Raw genomic sequence first — 15421 nt, 5'->3', positions numbered from 1 at the left:
CTGACTGAACCAAGTCAAATAACCCTTGGTCATGGAGCTTATGTGTCGGAGCTTAAAATACACCTGTGCAGAGTTAAGTTTAGAGCAGATAAGTGAAGGAGAAGGAAGACAGCAATAAAGATTTTAATCCTCATTTTTGCTAGGTCACCACCTGGACCCAGGAAAGAGCACAGCGGCCACAGTCCTGCAGCTGCCAACACTCCTTTTGCAAACAAGGTAGGACACGGGTGGAGTAACACATAGCTGCTCTTGAACCACCAGTAGAGGCCCCTGATTTTACTTGTTTGCACCACCTAAATAGAGAGCAATCTTAAACCGAACATGTAGTTTTTTTTCTTTAACTTCTGCAGCTGTTTGTGGAATATGTGGTGCCAGGCCTCATCTTTTTTCCTTCTCCTTTAAAAGGAAGCACTTAGAAACACAGAAATCTAACCTCCCTACCCCGTTAAAAAAGCAGCATGTATGACCAAGGACGGATCCAAAGTCACTGCAATCATTGCAAGGCATTCTTTAACTTGAACTGCCACAAATTCAAGCTCATATATGCTTGATGCGGCTTAGTTTGAAAATAAAACCTGGTAGCTATAAGGAATAAGTTCTGCTGTACCAATATTATGGCCTACTTCATACTAAACGGCATTTCATTAGCAAGATAAAAGTGACATCTAACTATTTTTTCAGTGCCCTTCCTTCAAAAGCATCAGTTAAACTAAACTGCAAATGGATGACAGTGGGAAAAACATGTCCTAGCAGAGCTTGCCTTATGCAGGTGATGCTTCTTCACATACACTCATTTGAACAACAGCAGGACAAGAATGACTATTCACAGGATCAGACCCTAATATTCAAACATAGCTAATTCAGGCTTAGCTGTTGTTATATCTAAGTAATGATATGTTGCAGATTTAAAGACATTCCTACTCTACAATTCGTAGAAGCGAGTTAATTTGTTTTCAGGGAAACTGCCCAAAGATTTTTGGAATCCCCACCAGGTTTCAGCCTTACTAGGACTAACCCAATATGACTATACATCGGACTTCTAGCACATTGTTCTAGAGGTCAGGAAGATTTCAATAATCAGAGACTCTTCGGTATTCAGGGCTAGACAGAAATTTTTTGGCAAATGGAGGTAGTACAAAGCAGCAACCAGAGCAGCTTTTCAAGAGATCTAAACCCCACACCTCATACTGCTTCTTTTCTATAACAGCAAGGGAATTAAAAAGTGTCGTGGCTGTCTCCCTTGCATGGCATCACCAGGAAAGACAGGAATGACCATTTGTGTTGGGAGTATTAACAGAATCTGAATTCTGATGTTCCCTGAGAAGACTGCTGAGGCAAACAGAATGACACAGCTCTCCCTACATCAGTATCCAGTGTAAAGTGAAAAGGCCATCTACAAGCTGCCCTTAAACTAACTGGGGTACAATTATAAATCTTAATCTTGTAACACACGCTAAGTTCAAGAGCTGAAGAACTGACAATGTATAAACTCCAATACCTGCAGTCAGAGAAGGTTATAGGCAAAGAGTGACAAGCATTGAAGAAATGCATAAGCTGCTCTGCAAAAGAGCAATCTATCAAGGGCTTATATTTTGGACAGTTTGAGAAACACAGGGGGAAGTGATTACTGCTCCTTTAAAGGAACAAGGCAGGAAAAAGCAAGGCAATTTAAGCCTGGAGGAAGCTGATACAGAATGCCAGCTGAACTAGAAAAACTATGGAGGCCCCTGGGATTGCTGGAGAGATGGAAGAAGAGTTTCAGTTAGGTAATTAGAGCTTCAATAGAAGAATAAATACTCCACAGGCAATCCACAGGTTCTTCTCACCTCTCGCCACTTCTTCTCTCCAGCAGTGACAGCTGCCTGCGAAAGCAAAGGGAAAGGTCTCTCTCATTCAACTCATTAGTTAGTAATCCTCACTGGTAATGCAACAAGGAGCGCAATACCAGGAGGAGCTGCCAGCCCTTCCCTCCACTGCTCTGAGGCAGAACGCAGGGCTCCAGGCCCCACAGGCACTCACCCTAGTAACAGTGATGCAGTGGTGGAGCCAAAGGCCATGAGTACTCTTTGGGAAAAGAATTCTCCTGACCCCCTCCTGGCCACAGAGGGAAAGAGACTGCTGCTTGCAGCCAGGCTCCTGGAGCAGGAGGTAGTGCCTTGCTAGGGAATGATCCTAAAGGCGCAGAGGGAAGGCAGCAATGACAGTGATTCACTGAGGATTTGCTACTTCAGCTTTTCTCTGTGACAGTGAAGGCAGTTACCAATGGAAGCATGTTGGGTATCAATGTCATAAGCTGAAAGAGGCTACTTCTCTCCTTTGCCCTGTAATGATGAAACAAAGTGCCATGAAGATACTTCCACCCTCCAGAGGGCCTTTTTCAGAAGGATTACTGAAAGAGTTTTGAGTTTGATTCCCTAGGAAAATGCTGCAGCAAGTTCTGCCACACAGTGAGTCACTTAGGCATTGGTCCTGACCACTGACATGGTCTTCTGAAAAGATATGTTCTGTGCAGCTCCACTCTCATGTCATCTCTCAACCTGAAGTAGGTTCCACAGAAAAAAAAGTAGGTGACAATGTTCTGGATTTCAGTCAGCATCCCTTAGCACGTAGGAAAGCTGAAAGACAGTCAGCTGCACTGCTTGCTCTTTAGTCCATAGCTGGGGACATTGGTGTCAGCTAAAATTTGAACTGGAATACCAGGTACTTCAGCACTGGTTAATAAAACTGTGACCTCCAAACTTCGCATGGCACTAAGAATTTTTCTAAAACTGCTCTGTGTCTGCAACAAGCAGCTGGAGAGAAAAGGAAAAAGAGAAGATTTAGTTAGTGTCTGTGCAGGGAGACCACTAAAGCCAGCTCACTTCTCACTAAAAGAATGGTTTAGTTCCTTTTGTGACCAAGCTATACACAAATCTTTGTTGCCATACCCTCCTTTTTAGATTATTAATAATCTACCTGATTGTCCACTTCTCATCTTTCCTGAAAAGACCTAACCACCAAACACAGGCATTTGTTTCGAGTTCCTTAACTGAAATGCCTACATGCAGGAGGGTTTCTCAAGGATTTTCCATAGCTACAGATGGAGGATGAAGTCCAGATGTGCATTGAGTAAAGCTAAGAGGAAGTTTTGATCATCTTACAGGCACCCATTCATTCCTAAACACTCAACTTTCATTAAAAATCTGTTCTCTATTGCTTCATTTCCAACAGCGATCTGCACACTTGCACTTTCCCTCAACAGTCTTTGCCAGTGTTCTTTAGCTGATATTTAGGCCACATGTTCCAAAACCAGATCAAAACCATTTGCCAGGGCCTATCTTCATTGCTAGCAGACCTTCATGTGTCACACAAATGTTTCCATAAACTCAGTCAAGGTTTAGGTAACTGTACACATGCAATAGAGACACTGAGGAAAATCAAACAGTTGCAAGATCATTAAAATTACAAATCTACATTCTTGTTGTGTTTACTAACAGCCATAGTTACAAGTTTCAACTTCACTTATGTTTAAGTGAAAGAAAAAATGATTTCCCCATCCTCTTACGGGTTTATGGTTTTGTGGATGGTCAGATTTGTATGTTCTCATGCAAAACTAGCATACCAGCCATAGCTCACTCTCAAAAACCACAAACAATGATAGAAACATTTTCTCTGTATCAAAACTGTGTAGAGAAAAGTTAGAAGAAATGCCTAGAGAAGAAAACATGTCTTGAGAGAAAGCTGTGGGCACAAAACCAACACCAAATGCACCAACAACCTGCACACAAGCACAGCCAAACCTGAAATCTATGAAATATGAAATACTACAATGAAGAGTAACCTTCTTTAAATGTTTAATTCAGCCGTAATGGTGAAAGTATCTACACAGTGACAGCAGAACTAGGCAAACAGTGTGCACCAACAGGCATTTCTAATATAGGCACTTCTAATGAAATTTATTTTTTTATATATTCTTTAAGTGTATTAAGCTCCATATGACTTGTTTTAATTCAGTTCAGAAAACTCATTTAATGTTGCAAGTATATAGTAAAAAAAATAGATTTTCATATTAAGACCTAACACACATAAAACTTCCCAGGAGGCACCCAGATTCTTACACAGCCAACCACTGAACACACATGGAGACAGGCTCTGTTTGCTCTTGACCATATGCACAGATATAAGAAAATTACTAACAACATTAAGGTGCTGCACTAAAATTTGGCAGATCTGGACTCATATCCACCAGGTTGAATGGGGCTCAGAGCAACCTGGTCTGGTGGAAGGTGTCCCTGCCCGTGACAGGGGTTGGAACTGGAAGAGCTTTAAGGTCCCTTCCAACCCAAGCCAACCTGGGATTCTATGAAAACCTTCTACAGGTCTCCCAGACTGTAGTTCAAAACCTTTATACTAACTCGTATCACTGGTCCCACCGAAGCCTTCCATAAGTAAGGATAAGCAAGAGAAGACAGTTTTGTTCCTATCGCTTATATTGCTTCCCCCAACCAGCGCGCCACCATTACCCCATGTGCGGTCCTTGCTGTGCAACTGTGCAGTACAGCCCCAGCACAGGCGCAGCACTGGGTGCCAGTTCTGCCCCTCCACACAGTTCCCAAAGTACCTTCCACAAGGACTTTCTACAGAAGTTATTTCCATGCTCCTAAAGTGTCTTAATGATTTCGGCAGGCTTGTGCACCCCTCTGAACAATCCCTGGTGCTTTCCTTGTTTGCATGGGCTAAAAAGCAGCAGATAAATCTGGAGAACTGAGACCAACTGAAAGATCTAAATGTCCTACTAAAGACACAAAGACAGCTATGGTGTGCCCCAAATTAGTAAGAAAATCCTTCAAGAGCAGCTACTCATGTATTTTATACAATCCTAATGGAGGTTTGTAGTTCCAAAGGGTTACAGTTTACATTTTTGCTAAATGTATGCATTTCCATTGCGAAAAAGTCCCTTAAGACAAAACTAGAATGAAGACTTTCTTGTCTAAAACAAAAAAGGGGGTTACTTTGTGTGTTTTAATTTCTCCATATTAATTGACTGACATCATATTAAAAAAACAACAAAAGAAGTAAAACCCAAACCCCATAACCAACACACACACACACACAAACCACACAAACCCAAACCAAAAAGAATCCCCAAACCCCAAAACCAACCCCCCCAGCTCAGTGTAACTTTGCTTTCCATTCAGCAGACAATAAAACGGATATTTCTCAAAACCTGTTCCTGAGTTAAAGAAAGAAGCATGACTTAAGATCACTTGTCTCCTGAATTATTCCCCCTGAATGTGTCTGAATACGGCCACTGGTGTAAGGGAGTGTGAGCATCATGGATCCATTCACAACCTGCTCAGCTAAACAGAAGTCTGCAATTCAGTGCTGTGCAGCTTGCTGCTGAAAATCTTATAATTACAACCCTATTTGGATGACTACTAGGTTATTAATGTTCAGCAATAAACATGAAAGTAGACAATTTATTACTATTTGGCACTGGACGTCAATCAATTCAACCAAAAAAGAATCTATTTAAAAAATAATAAAAAGTGAATACTATCTAAGCTTAGTGTGCTTCCTGCTTATCCGAAAAGTCTGATAATATTGAGTTAGTCAGCAAGGTGGATTTAAAACAATGTATTTGAACTTCAGCAGTATTATGAGATCCCAATGCAGAGCAATAATTGTGAGACAAAATTCAGCTAACAGAGAACGCCCCAAAGTATCTTTTAAATCTGTATGTGGATTAGGTGAGACTGTACTGCAGAGCATGTTGTACACCTTCCTGCAGCTGCTCAGCCAAGTGACTCAGAGTAAGAATCAGGACAAGGAGCTCTTTGAGGCTACAGAGATGACCAGGACACAAAGTTGGTCCAGTCTGTGGTTGGAATAGTGTGATGCAGCCAGAGTAATTTCATACTCTACCTCCTACATATGAACTAAAGGTACACTGTACAGGAGCTGTTTTGTGCAGGAAGAAATTAGAAAGATGAGTCACTATCTGCTGGCTCTGGGACATGGCACCTCAGGTCAGAAAGTATGAACCCACTCTGCAGATGTGTAGTATCAGCAAAGCTATCTTTTCTATTATAGCACAGTATTACATAAAGCTATTCCTCCTGATAAAGATCTTGTGAAATTATTAGTTAAAAAGAAAAAAAGCCTGGAAAAAACTTGCCATTTCCATTAAATACTAATGTGAAAAAAACAAGCTAGGACTGAAATATCTCATACCTTAATCAGTTCAGTAGAAAGAATTCTAATTTACATTCTACAGTTCTATTTCCTGTTATGGGTCCAGGGTGGGGGAGGGCAGACTTTTTAGAACTATCCATTTAGATAGTTCTAAATAAATAGAAGAATACTATTATTTAAAGGATCAGTCTAATAATTTTTTCTTGTTTTGTCTTCAAGCATGGACTTCAGAGGTGCTGCTCCTAAGTGTCCCTTGTGCCAGAAACATCAAGGATTGAGGGATTAAATTCACAGTAAACTGCAAACAAACACGAAACAGCTTTTCAAACATCGGTATATTGACTTGAGTGGTCTAACAGTGGCCTGAGCTTTGTCTCTATCTAATTTGACCTTCAGTTTATTTTGACCTCTCAGACAAGAAAGTCTAGACATTGACCTTGACTGAACTGAACAAATATTTTCCCTTTTCTATGTTGTTCTAAATAATTTTAAGCACAAGATCACTAGCACATTTTACACCATTACTTACTCTAACAGTAATACTGGTCACCAGAAATTTTCTTTGACTGCAAAGAGAGAAACAACAGTATTTGACAGAAAAATGCCAAAGCCGTGACCATAATATAACACAAGTTGATAGATATGTATTGCTGCTTTTCCCAGAAATAAAAACACTCTTTAAAAAGGCAAAGAAATTTAACTGTTAGTCCCCTCAAATCAATGCTCCTGCTCCTGTTAATTGCATGTGACCTCTATTTTCTCATGTAGCTCTTTGACTTCTAATATGAAATATTAAAAATTAAAATACAGTTCAACTTAATTGCAGGATAACATCACTAGTGTGTTCACGTGTAGATTTTTCCCAAGCTACAGAAACGCTAGAAAACTAATGACACAGAAACACAATTATTTTATTTTCATTATCCAGATGAAAAATAAGCACATAGAGACTTAAAAGATTACTGGTTTCATATGAGCACTGTCTTAAGAGGAAATGTTTAAAGATAGCAGAAAAAAAATTCTAAACTATTATTTGGATCAAAGCTTCTGGGTTTTTTGTTTTTCTTTTTTTGTTTTTTTGGGTTTTTTTTTTTTTTAATATGTTGAACGTGTGTTAACAATTGTAATTAAATAAAAAATACTTCTGTGAGCACTTGGACGTTGCCAGGACATGAAGAAACCTCAGGTAAAAAAGTTTTCTTCTCAAAGTGAATTAAAGTTCAGACCTCACAGCTGGCTTTTTGAATACCATACAATCAATAGCAGTGTAATACAGGAATAGTTTTTGTTTATTACTCAGTGACTACAAAACTCAGCATATGGGTCAAGAAAAATTAATCAACCCGGTTACTGATTTGCCAATGCATAGGAAAATTATGCCCAAATACGTAGTTTGCATATATATTTTAAACCCTGACAGCGCAAGAAATGCCACCTATGTTCAGGTTGTCAGCCCCTTGTAAAAATTCACTTTACCTCGCACTTACATAAGCCCCTTAGGAAAGTACCTGTCATCGTTCTGTACGGTGGAGATGCACCAGCTCCTCAAGTCAGTATAATCTGAAGGACAACACAAATATCTTGAAGGAAGAATCACCTCTCTCTAAATTCTTCTGAAGCTTGAAGAAAAACTTTGAGACTGTACAACCCAGGCTCACTATTAAACTTGCACCAAGTAACCACATTAACAGGTGATTACTTTGTCATTAACTCTGCCCTTAACAAAGACTACATTTTTAGCTACATCAGATTTTATACAACATTCCATAGTGCTCTATGAGGATAGTAGATAACTGCACATACTTATTGACAGCTTGCACTCTGTATTCTTTCAATCCAGGCTGATTTTCTTAAATTGCCTCAATACTACTGCTTCTAGACTTTGCTTTTTTACAATGCATGCATTTGAAATTTCTTTGATCTTATATAATCTTTTAACTATTCAAGTAAACATTTTAAATGAAGTCTCATTTAATTCTGTGTTCCTGAATTTCAGTTCTGTTATAATACCTGTTTTCTCCATGTCATACAAGGTTTGGTAAATTTAAATGAGTGCGAGGCAAACATCATCCATATGAATACATAACTACTGATGTACACACATATACACACACACAGACAATACTTGCCATTACCTTTTGAGCCTTTTAAGAGGACAGAACACTTAAGAATGGAAGTACAAAAAAAAATAATAATAAAAGGCACAAAAATCCTGTATTAAGACATCAGTAGTATCAAATCATCCGAAACTGCTACAGACAAACGTTTACACTGGCATTTACAAGCATCCTAACAAGAAGTGTTGAAAAGGGAGTCTGGTTCAGAGATAAGAGTTAAGAGCTCAAAACACATCCCTTCAGCCACCTTATTTAAATGTCAGTTTGGGTGTACCCAAGGCACCAAGCAGCATCTTGTCCACTGGCACTCCAGGGAAGGTCTGACAGGACTGGGCTGTGTCAGCGCACGACGCCGGTACATTGTCTCAGCGATGGACGCGCTACGTGCCAGCTTCCTCCACAGCTCTCAATGTATTATTAAGTGCAATTTCGAACCAGCTCAATCGCAGGGCTAGATGTGACACACCAAAGCGCTTCTACGTTTATTATCTTAGCAAACAACACAGTGTTATAGCCCCTTACTGCTTCCTGCAAATCCGCAGCAATGATGCAAAGCAGCATTTGTTTTAATTCCCTTTTGGAATACAAATGCCTGCCTTCGTTCTGCCTGTTCCCAACCAAGACGCACTGTGGACAATAGTTTCTGAATCAGTAACACCTTTTCACACTGTTGGCAAAAACTGGGGGGGGAATAAACATTATACTTCAATCCCAGAAGAAACGGGAAAAAGAAAAGAAAAAACCACAAACAAACAAACAAACAAACAAAACCAAACCACGAAACAAACCAACCAACAAACAAACAAACAAAAAAGAAACAGCTTAAAGAACAAAGGCAACATTAAAACACGGTAACAATGACAGAAATACCAGCGATCGGGGATGAGAATTAATGGGCAGAAAAGCAGCAGCAGCAGCACTTATTGCAGAGGCACAGAGAATCCTCTTTCCCTGGAACTCACGCAACTGATGACCTCTCCAACTGCTGAATTAAGCGGCTCCGGGAAAGCAAACACTGACTGCCTGGTTTCAAGACACACATCAGAAGTTGTCAACTCCAGTAATACAATTACAGGGGATGCGGGGGGAAGAGGTGGAAAGGAAGGGAGCGACAGAGACAGAAACGCTGCAGCTCCAGGCGCTGCTGCCGAACGGAGCGGTGAGGAGAGCCCTGAGCATGTAGGCGAGTAAGAAGTGAAGAGCATTTACCGGCAGCGGCGGCGGCAGCAGGTTGAGCAGCCCGAGCGCCTCACACCGTCTCCGGGAGATAACTTAGCACCGGTGCGGATTCCTCCACAGGCGCGGGGCTCCCCTTCCCTCCCTTCCCTTTCCGCGCTCCGCTGTCCCCTCCCGTCCCGTCCCTCCCCCAGGGACCGGACCCGCAGGCGCGGCCCCCGCAGCCTCCCGCAGCCTCCCGCAGCCCCGGCGGCGGCGCGGAGGGGCCGCGGCGCCGGAGGGAGCGCGGGCCCCGTCCGCCTCCCGCGCCAGCCGCGCTCTGGCTGCAGCCCCGCCGGACCCCGCTGCACGCGCCGCGGCCGGCGCCGCCAGCCAATCCCCGCGCTCGGCACCCGGCCGCGCGCGCGCAGGGCCCCCGCGCGCTACCGGGGCCTGGCGGCGGCGCGGCGAGGGGCGGCCGCGGGGGGCGGCGGCGGCGCCCGGGCCCCTGCGCCCCTGGTCCCTGCGCCCCTGGGTCCCTGCGCCCCTGGGTCCCTGCGCCCCTGGGTCCCTGCGCCCCTGAGCCGCGGCCCCGCGGCGCTGTGCGGGCGCGCTCGCTGCCCCAGGCCGCCCGCCCGCAGCGCGGGTGCCAGCGCACGGCGCCTTCCTCCCGGCGGAGCGGCCGCGCTGCCCCGGCCGAGCGCTGCCGCAGCCGTGCGGGGGGGCCGAGCGGGCGGCGGGGAAGGACGGAGGCCGCGGCCCCGGCCGGCCCAGTCCCGCCGGAGCCGCGACGAGGCGGCGGTGCTGAGGTAGCGCGGGCGAAGGCGAGCGCGGCCCCTCCGCGCCCCGCAGCTCCGGCCACCTCCTCAGCCGCGGGCTGCGAACCGCGAGATCGCGTCGCGGGGAAGCCCCGACCCGCTGGGACATTGCTCCCGGCCTTGCGCCACGGGTTAGGCGCGTTTCAGTGAACTCCACCGCTTCGGAGGGGAATGCCTGCCGCTATAACCTTCCCCTTCTGAACGACCTGCCCACGGGTGAGCCCGGGCATCGTGTCCTGTGCAATGTTACTTCCAAATACTGCGCGGAGCACTTTTTCTGTGAAGTGTAACTAAATCTTGACTATTACCTAACCTTACGTTTTCCCTCCTCCTTCGCTATAGATCTGTGATGGCACCAATGGTGCCCCAAAAAGGAGCACTAAAGCAGAGTAGATCAGGAAACGAGAAAAGCAAAGTGCTCGGGCACAAGCTGATGTCAACCTATACAACTTTGTACGGATTCTTGGCAAGGCCAGGAGGAAAGCAGCAACTTCAATTAATACAGAGGCAGCAGTGAAAAGGAGCTTCGGACATGGGTGATGTGCATCAGCAGGGCTAGCAGTGCTGTTGAAGCATAACATAATGTTATAGTCCTTAAAACAGAAAATCTGGGTGGAGAAATGGAGTAAATTAGAGCAGACTGGATTGCCTGTAGCTGGGAAAAGTGTACTGCAAGTGTCTGATTAGAGAGAAACTACAGCAAAGTTAATTTTCCAACTGCAAGTGTAGTTTTGTAACTGTCAACAAAGAGCAGGAGTTTTAAGGGGCAATCCAGAAAGCAGCAGGGAAGTATCTCTCAGCTTTTCAAGGTTAATTGAGAAGAGGGGAGAGCGTACTGGTAGAGCTTGGTAAATTGCATGCAATGCTGTAGCTTGAGGACTGCATCTATTCACCAGGGTGAGGAAGATTCACATAGCCCCAGCTTCTCCCTGGCCTCATCTTTTTCTATGGCATTTCACAGATTTCAAGATGTGTCCTTGTTCTAATGCTGTGGTCTAAATTTCAGTGTAATATGCTTGGTGATGTCTTGATTCTGCAGAGAGGCTTCTGTGCAGAGATACTGGGATAGTCATTTTACTGGAAATAATCTCTCTGCTTGAAAATAAACTAGATTGGAAAAAATGAATGTTAGAGATGTATTCAAAAGATTGTTGCAGCTAAGTAATGAGCCATCCCTATCAGGAGGAAAGACTGAGAATTACACTCAGAAGGGAAACAAATCTTGTCAAAACTGCATTTTGATGTAATGCAAGTTTCAGTGAGAAAGGCAGTGGAATGTCCGGAATAGCAATTCATGAAGCAACTGATTTGATGTTTATCATGATTAAACAGAGATTCACAAAACCCAAAATACGTTTAGTCCATGCAGTATAAAGGTATTTATAAATCTTCATCTCACTGGAGTATTTCTAGTAGTGATACACAGAATATCACAAAGCCACTTAATAGACCAGTGATTTGAGAACAAATGGCTGATTAAACATCACACAATGAAGATCTGTTGCTGGTCAATTATGATGGCTACAGGTGAACGGCACAGACCCATCCATACATCTAGGAAAGGTGGCCTCAGTTGTTCAACAGACCGGTCGATGTCAAGGCCAGGCATCTAGTGATAAGGAACATGGGTTACATTTCAGGTTGGGGATTGTTTCTGGAACTCAGTTTACAATAAATGCATTAGTTTGTCCTGGTGAAGAAGTGAACTTTTGCTCTGGCTGACATGGGTTAGTAAAGATGAGAGCTGTGAGTGGGTGGGTAGCAGAGAGAGTAGCAAAGCAAAAAATGCACAGAAGTTACATGTGTAGGTGTCATTAGAAAGACCAATACTGGTAATACAAGGTTTGTGTCCATACTCAGGATTAATGATAGCTATATAAAAATTAGAATATCTGAGAGACAAATAATGTATATTTTAGAAGGAAAACCATGTCTTCTTCCCACAGCGAGGGTCCTAACAGAAGACAGGGAACCATGCTCTCTCTTCCTCTTGTTCTCTGTTTAAATTAATCTTGGATTCTTTTAGATTTAGTGATACAGCTTCAATGGAAGAGAGGTTTGTTCTGATCCCTTTAATCTGGTGGTAAGTGAATTCTCCTGGGAATGAGAAGTGAGACTGAATATGCATGAGGCTGTGGAGAATAAACCAAATACTTCTATTCTTGGGTTAGAACTCTTTAACTACTGGATCAGTAACTAGATGGTGACTATGGGCTACTGTTCCTCTAGCGCATTTTAAATCCTTTAGCTCTGTTTAGCCCTTTAGATGAAAGAATGTAAGTGCCTACCCTCAAGAATAAGTTCCAAGCAGTGAATCCCAAATGAATACGAATGTATTTCTAGACATTTTCGTAAAGTGCCTTAGGAATGGGACTGCAGAAGCATCCCTATCCTGTCGACTGCATTAATTGCTGCTCCATGCTCAAGATCCCTGTGATACACAGCCTAGCACCTATCCTCTTTACTAGCTTCAGTCCCTAATGTCTTTGGAGTCTCTCTCAGTATCACCTTGTCACAGATCTGACTGACAGAAGAAATCATGTCCACTTCCAGAAGGGCCATGGTTCTCTTTCTCACACTACTTTGAAAAATTGACCTTCAGTTTGATTTGAAAGGAAAAGAAAAAGGAGACAATAAAAAAGATTTGCAGTTTACTGAAGATAAATGCTAGATGCTTGTCCCTTTGCCTTTTAAACACGTGTTTGAATTTTCTAACCTGGAAGTGCTGATTTTTCAATGTGTCTCTGTATGTCATTATTCCTTTATTAATATTTGACTGCTCCACCACACACATTGCTGATCAAAACAGGCAGAATTAAAGACAGTTTCTGGAAGCTGATGCTAGGTAAACGGATTGTACAATGAAGGTAAATTTTAATACTGCAGCTAAATAACAACTGGAACATTTTACCTACGGAATGTGATTTCTGTTTCTTGGAGTTTTTAAGTAGAACTGAAAATCTATCTGAAATGTATCTTGCACCTCAAATGTAAGATATGGGGTTGCCAGAGTGTTAACTTGGGTCAATTTCAGGTGAAGTTCACTGCTGGCATTACACAAGAGGTGACACCAGATGATAAGCACAGGTTTTGCCAACCCTGTAAACTAGAAATCATAATATGCAATGATCCATCATACCAAGGTAGGACTCAACTCTTCAGAGTAAAGAGAGAGCTTATCTTACTGAACAATGCATCTCAAATGCTTTAACACATTGGAAAGAGTACTAATTTAATTGTACAATTTCCCAGATTTATTATATATACAGGAATATCATGCACCTGATTTCGATGTCCTCTTTTCATCTTCAATGCTATGCCTGCAATTGCATAGTAAGACACATCCTCCAAACAGGTAGTCTGCATTACCAAAAAAAAAAAAAAGGGGGGAAAAAAAGTAAAATAAGAACAAAAAACCCCATGCATGGGAGCATCTGTTCCAAGGAAGTAACCACACAGGGTACAGGGGAAATACCCAAGCATCGTGCATTGAGCTACCTGTTCTGCAAGAAAGGGAATTTTAACACACTGGAATTACCATCTCTGGTAATTCAGTAAATGTGGGGCATTTTTGACATTAAAATAAAGGAGGTTTTGTCATCTCTTGAGTATTGCCAGAAGCTGCCTGTAATTTGTCAAACAAAGAGAAGAGAAAGGTGTTGAAACTGTACTAGTATTTTCAGGTTGTTTCCAGACCCCCTGGCCTTTTTTTCTCTTCCCTTCTACAGCCAGCCCATCTACCTTGTAAGAATTATAGCCTGTCTTTGAAATGGCTCAAATGGAAGTACCGAGCAGGTAGAAAGCGACTTGCTATGTGCTTGAACGGCTCTGAACAATTCAAAGCCATCAACAAGTTTGCAGTTCTGGAAGAAGAAGAGGAGGAAAAAAGATGGAAAGTCTTTGTAGGAAATACCTGCTCAGTGTAAAGTAAAGAAAATGTGAAGACTTTTATAGGAACAGAACGTTGTACTAAAAGAGGGATCATTTCTCTTTAGATAAATTGCTGTCTGCAAACGAGCCCGTTCAGTACATAGCCAGGCCTAATGAAACCCTCTCCCCCTGCAAAATTGAGTAGGATAGTACCTGTCTGCCATGGTGCCCCTCTGCAGTATGTTCGACACACTTCACACTCTTACATACCTACACCCCATTTTCGGAAAGGATCTTCACTGACCCCAGATATTTCAAAGGAATTCTGGAGAACAGAGCTTCCAATTTCTTGTTGAAGTGGATTAGTGCCATCTCTAAGAAAATGATGAGCCTTTGCTTACCTGGCAGATCAAGAGGAGAACTCACTGGGCTCTGAGAAGAATTTTTGTGTACACGTTGTCTAGGCCTCAGGAAACACCACCTTGTGGGTGCTGAAATGAGGTATTGCTCTCGAAAACTTGGTGGGATGCACTGTTCCCATGCAATGACTGCACTTGTGTGCTAATCCTAAACTACTAGGATGCAGGTCTCTTACCTGCTTCTGGCCCGTCCAGTTACTGGAATCATACTGGTTTCTAATACACAGATTCCAGTTCTGAAATGTTGAAACCTGTATTCTCATTACTGTTGTAACAGTGGAAGAGACAGTTGTTGACTAGTCCTTTGTTTTTGCAAGCTGCTGACTGCTCTTGGGTGTCACTGCAAGCTATGACTGTTAATTCTCTTGGCCATTTTAATGACTCTGCCACCACAGAGGATGAAAAGTCTCACTTATCTTCCTGTAGTAATTACTGAGAGGTTGTAACCACTGCATTCAAGTGTATGCTATACAAATGCCTTTGCAGTTTTGGCCTTGGAGAAAATCCTACAAGGTGATTATGATAAAACCCTGGAGGTCAGGGAGCATTCTGGTTAGTAACAGTGAGTTCACTGACAAAGTGAACTAAGGGTGAAATGAGCATTTATTTCTGGTACCAGAAGTATTTTTCCTCAGCTCTGCATTAAACGGTATCGGTGTGGGTGAGGTACACCACAGACACATACTCTGCACACAGAGTAATTGAGACTAATTTTGGCTAAGTGGCAACGCACACCGACAGTTCCAGTATCTAGGCTAGGGGACAGGTCAGTTAAATTATTATAGCCACAAGAAGTGGTAAAATAATATATCTGGAACAATACATAGAGAAAAAAGAAACCAGCAAGGTGTAAAGGACACAGCAGCTC

At 42.9% G+C, this 15421-nt stretch overlaps 1 protein-coding gene across 7 annotated transcripts in view; it reads right to left on the bottom strand.

Annotated features, from left to right (window-relative positions):
• TENM2 (teneurin transmembrane protein 2) overlaps positions 1-9591 on the bottom strand; it is a 685555-nt gene extending 675964 nt beyond the window's left edge. For all 7 annotated transcript variants that reach the window (XM_065690193.1, XM_065690201.1, XM_065690202.1 and 4 more), the window contains exon 1: positions 9501-9591. The gene's annotated coding sequence lies outside the window, so the exon portion shown is untranslated. The remainder of the gene's footprint in view (positions 1-9500) is intronic.
• Positions 9592-15421: the final 5830 nt, after the last annotated feature.

This window comes from Lathamus discolor, chromosome 10 (assembly GCF_037157495.1).
Source record: "Lathamus discolor isolate bLatDis1 chromosome 10, bLatDis1.hap1, whole genome shotgun sequence".
NCBI classification, from domain to species: Eukaryota; Metazoa; Chordata; class Aves; order Psittaciformes; family Psittacidae; genus Lathamus; species Lathamus discolor.
The sequence above is the reverse complement of the archived record's forward strand: the minus strand, read 5'-3'. Positions and strand labels throughout refer to the sequence as shown.